The sequence below is a fragment of the Equus przewalskii genome, chromosome 17 (genome assembly GCF_037783145.1).
Source record: "Equus przewalskii isolate Varuska chromosome 17, EquPr2, whole genome shotgun sequence".
Taxonomy (NCBI): domain Eukaryota; kingdom Metazoa; phylum Chordata; class Mammalia; order Perissodactyla; family Equidae; genus Equus; species Equus przewalskii.
Window position 1 is genome coordinate 36,459,376 of NC_091847.1, and position 6,000 is coordinate 36,465,375.

Genomic DNA, 6,000 nt, shown 5'->3' on the forward strand with positions numbered 1-6,000 from the left:
AAGTCAATGAAGAAATTTCATTGCATCACCCTCCATCCTGGAGAACAAGCACTGCTTTAAGATCCAGCAGAGCTAACATTTCCAACAATTTCTGTAACAACAGAAAGAGCCTGACAATGACAACAGTTTGCAGAGCAAGGACCCAGAACCTTTAAGAACAGAGCTGGAATTCAAACTGTCATGTACTAATAGGAGCAACAAATAGAAAGTGAGCAAAGAAAGATCAACAAGGGAATTTCTACAATAACGTGTCTAAAGGGAGACAAAAACGCACAAACTGAGATAGAAAAATTCAGATTGGCAGAATGAGATCTCAAGGCCGTGATGGGTGACTATGTCCAAAGCACATTGTGAAAAGTAGTGAATGGGCATCCAGATAAAACAGCTTAACTGGCCTTATCCCCAGAGGGCAGGCCACTGGCTGTGCAGTATTCGGTTTTGAAGTTCACAACTATGGAAGCATGTGGAGGAAGTGGGAAGGATTGAGGAAATACTAACAGAATAGGACCAACTGGAGTGAGGCTGAAGCAGAAAAATTCTCACATACTTTATTAAAATACAAACGGAAATTTGCTTAAAGCAACCAGGAAAATCTAACACATGCAATTATGCGAACTTTATCTGTCTGCTCTCCTTCTTGTTCCTGGAAACTTCCACCAAGTTCTCCATTCAAGTTTTTTTGTCTGGAATCCTGCTCTCCTGATGTATGCTTGGTTCATTTCCTCATTTCATTCAGGTCTGTGATAAAATATCATACCCTGAGAGAGATTTTCTCTGACTGTGCTATCTAAAATAACACCACTTTCTACTCACTCTTTTGCTATTATACTTTATTATTCATTAGTGGATGATTTTACATGCGTGTGAATATGTGTATACACTCATGCTTACTTATTCATGTGTTTTTTTTATTAACTGTTTTTTGCCCCTGCTTGAATACAAGCTCCACGACAGCTAGGAAATTGTCTGTTTTTCTTTTCAAAGATTGGCACCTGGGCTAACAACTGTTGCCAATCTTTTTTTTTTTTTTCCTGCTTTATCTCCACAAAACCCCCCTGTACACAGTTGTATACCTTAGTTGCAGGTCCTTCTAGTTGTGGGATGTGAGACGCCGCCTCAACGTGGCCTGATGAGCAGTGCCATGTCCACGCCCAGGATCCAAACCCTGGGCCGCCACAGCGGAGCACGTGAACTTAACCACTCGGCCGCAGAGCCAGCCCCAGGAAATTGTCTGTTTTGTTCGCTACTGTCTTGTCAGCTTAGAAGAGCACATAGTAGTCGCTCAATAAACTTGTTGAACTAGTGAATGTATCTGTGCTTTAATATTGACCAGATGGTATTACAAATCAATCAAAATATATTAGTTATTGAAAAAATGTGGCAAATGTTCATAGGATCTGCTATCAGTATATTCATAGCAGGAAGACAAAATTTTAGCTAAATAATTATTCAGCTGTCTCAAAATCATTTTGTAATTCATATTATTTTATTTTATTGTCTAGAGCAGAAACTTTGGTGTCAGCAAATCTTGGTGTGAGAAGAGCTCTCAGGGTTACATGTGATAATATTCTATGAGAGGCTGAATTACAGACAACATACACATGTATAAGAAAGTCCTTTTTCAGAGTAAGTGTCTCATATTTGAACAGCTCCTAGTGGCTCCCAGGCTTAAGAGCTTGATACTGAATGTATTACTGAACTTGGGCTTCCTGCTGGGAGCACAGCAAGTCCTCTCTTTGAAAGTGAGGAGGCTGAGAATTGCATACCAAAGGGAATGAGTGCTTTGAAATTAACTGGTGTTTGGGAATTGATCTGATAGGTAATAATCGTCTATATCTAACTGGTGATTTATTCCAATTTTAAATTTTTAACACATACTCTCTGACACACAGATGACTTCTGCATTTGGGTAATGCTAGACCTGGCAACCAAAGACTTTCTAGTTTTCTCCCTTAGAAATGGATATGTTTTGCCTGTTAGCCATACACGGTCCTGTGGCAACTTTTGTATTTCAGAATTCACCAAGTATTAAAGACACATAATTTATAAATTATGCAATTACCTCCATAAGCCCAAATAAGATATGCACACTGTAAAATTATAATCTTAGACAAATCGAGGCCAGTGAAAAATGGCTAATTCTCCATGATTGCTACTTTTCCAGAAATCTGTTTTATTTACTTCTTAAAAATCAATCTGAAGATGGTCACAGGTTTTCAAGATAATTCGTTGTTGTGTTTTGTTATTGTTTGATCATTTTCTAAATTTGCTTTTTTGCTTGCTCATTTTGTGACAAATGGCTTTACACCAAGTAATGCCCATCAAACTGTGGATTCCAAAATATGAACTTGGCCTCTCACATGGGAATGTATGGGTCTTAAGCAGGATATTGCTAGCATTTCCCGTTGAAATAAAATTCTGGCAATGACTCCAGCTTGGGTCCTCAAAGGGAGACCTCCCTATTAATTTGTTCAGTCTACAAAGGAAGTGATGGGTGAAGGAAAGAAACAAGTAACTCAAACTCATAAATGTCCAATACATCTGTCTCCAAAGAAAGACAGAAATGTATTATATTTTTAGACCGTAACCTACTCCTACTGCCCAGAAATGCAGCCAGGGTTGAATAGATGGAATCTCTCTATAAAAATCACTGCCAATCTATATACTTAGCACCAAGTGGCATGTTTTCACAAGCAATTTGTTAACCAGCTTCAGGGTCAGCAAAACCAAGCCATTTAAATATATTTTTTAAATGAGAACAAATACTTAAAATGCCATCTTTTCCTTACTGGTTGGTTCTGACTAGCTCTAATATAGTCAAGAAATATGGCTTCTGTAGGAATTATCACCAAGTTCAGACAATGAACAACCCTATTATATCAACAGGAGGATGAATTTTCTTCCCCTATGTAACCAAACATAGTCAATGTATTTAAAAAGTTAATTAATTCACATAACAGGAAAGTAATTTCTTTTTACTTAGACAAAACAAAAAGAGGTATTTTTTTCAACACTGTCAATGGAATAAAATTTTCATTATTCAGATGGCTTATTTGATAACACAGAGACAAATATTTGGGATTCTGTTTCTTCAACCACAAATATGTATACACAGTGCTTATGTTCTTGCTTTAAAATGAGAGTTGTTGAAACACAAGCTAATATCTTGAGATAGAAACTACTATTATTGTGGCTGGCCCCGTGGCCGAGTGGTTAAGTTTGCATGCTCCACTGCAGTGACCCAGGGTTTCGCTGGTTCGGATCCTGGGTGCGGACATGACACCGCTCGTCAGGCCACATTGAGGTACCGTCCCACATGCCACAACTAGCAGGACCTGCAACTAAGATATACAACTATGTACCAGGGGGATTTGGGGAGATAAACCCCAAAACAAAAAAAGATTGGCAACAGTTGTTAGCTCTGGTGCCAATCTTAAAAAAAAAAAAAGAAATTACTATTATTATTATCATGGGGCCATTTATACAAAAATATTTCACAAAGAAAGAAATCGTCACAATAATCATCATCTGTTTTAGTTATCTTGTCACATAACAAACCACACCAAAACTTAATGGCTTAAAATAATAACCATTTATTTATTCATGACTGTATTTTGGACTGGGTGAGCTGGACTGTTTCTCATCAGTTGCTTGGTGTTACTCTTATGGAAACAGTCACTTAGAGGTTTGACCAGAGATGGATATTCCAAGATGGCCTCCCTCATGATTCTAGGGTAACTTAGCCTGTCAGGTACAAGCCTAGAATCTTCTCTATTATAGCCTTTCTAGCATGATAGCCCAGGTTTCATACAAAGTGGCAGCAGTATTTGAAGAGCACAAGCATGGAAACCTTAAGACCTTTTGAGGCTTAGGCTCAAAGTCACATGAAGTCACTTCTGCCTCATTCCGTTGGTCAAAACCATTTCAAAGGCCAGTCTAAATTCAAGGGCTTGGGAAATAGATTCACTTGATGGGAGAAATGGAAAATAATTTGTGGCCATATTAAATCTTCCTCATTTCCTTTTATTTATTTGTTTTTGTTTGTTTATTTTCTGTGAGGAAGATTGTTGTTGAGCTAACATCTGTGCCAATCTTCCTCTATTTTATGTGGGATGCTGCCACAGCATGGCTTGACGAGAGGGGCTAGGTCTGCACCCAGGGATTGGAGCCCACGAACCCTGGGCTGCCAAAGTGGAGCACTCAAACTGAACCACTATGCCACTGGGCCAGCCCCTCATTTCCTTTTATTTTGATACGAAGTGTTCAAATAATTTTATTTTGGAAATTTTAAATTCACACCATAAAAAAGGGGACAGGGAATAATATCATTTATTTGTTATTTAGCCACTCTTGTGCTTTACAGTTTTTCAAGAATAAACACAGATAGTATTTGAGGCGTTTACTTATTGAGAGGAGAATATAAGGGACAAGGTCATAACTTGACAGTAACTGGCTTATGGTTAATGAGGTGTAAGTTAGTCACTTTTTGTGTAGCCCTAATGACAAAATATAATTTTGTAAAAATGATCATTACAGAAAACTGGATTTTAATGGATCTACAAATATTCCTTACATGCTCATAATATACCTTAATATTATATAAAGGAAGTATTCTGGTTTTAATGTGCATATGGAGGACCTTGATAAATGATGCAGCTGATTAAGCCTAAATATTTGCAATTTTGTTTCAGGAAACTGATGCAGTTAGTACCTGGACAGTATTTTGAGAAACACTGATGTAAGGAATATGCTCATCAGAAGATAATCCCCAGAAACATAAGTAATAAAAATAGGAGTTAAAACAGACCCATTTTGAATGGTATATGGTATGCTGTTTAAAAGATTTTTCAAATGTTGTATCTGTTACTACTATTACAAAAAATCAGTCATAACAAATTTAAATGTGACTCACGCTTCTTGTAAGAGGTTGAGCTAAAAAGATAGAAAAAGTTCTTTCTGACTTTAAGAATACGAGATTTGGGAAATGGCTAAATGAATTCTTGTTTTCAGAATGTACCACTATCATCTAAATATCCCAATTTAAGTTTCTTTGAAGGTAAATTCTAGATACATATTTGTAAGATCTACTTACGAATAATAGGAACCTAAAATTAGCTCAAGTTGTGAAAACTCAGTTTCCTATTGTCTGGGTCACTTACAGAAAACCAAGACTTCATTTTGTTTATTTTTTATTTGCATTATTTGCTGATAAATCAGTTATTCTTTATGGAAGTTAAGGAGATGAAATGATGAGATTTGAAGATATAAATGACCAGACATGAAAAAAAAACTCCCCAAGTTGGAGCAGATGTTGTATCCTTGAACCCTCCCAACGAGCACAGGCAGCAAAGCAGCCCTAGTTCAAGCCGTGTTGGCGACATGCCTTACGGGCTGCGACCACCAAGTCCAGAAACACAAGTCAGGGAATGAAAAAAGATAGAAGCTTGAAGTTGGAAATCCTGTAACTTTAGTTGTTTTCAACCCCTCTGGGCTTCAACAACATTATTTTCACATGTTAATTATCCCAGTGTTTGTGCCTATGCTTAAACCGCAAATACTGTTATTTCTTCCCACTTTTTTATTTCATCATAATTAATAACCATCCAAAATGTCTACATTGCCATTCTCATTGTTTTTGGAAAGTTAAATGAAATGCCATCATTAGTCAAAAGTTGTCAATAATTATCTTTTCCAGTTTTGCTTTATTTATATATTGTATGTGTAAGTTGTTTTTCAAAAAGGCTTTGTTTTCTGAGACAGAAATGTTCGTCACTGTAACCAAAAGCTTTCATGTAAGCAAGGCTTTCATGCACACCAACAGATTTAAATGCAGCCTTAAATAGGCCATCATCTCCAGATCTTGCATTTTAGTATAAGACATTGAACATGGCAGCCAAGTTCTTGGCAGACTTGGGGTTAAAAAAATACACATGGCCGTTTACGTGAACCTTAAACAAACTTGCAGCAGCATTTTTCTTTCAGTCGGCTGACATTTTTCTT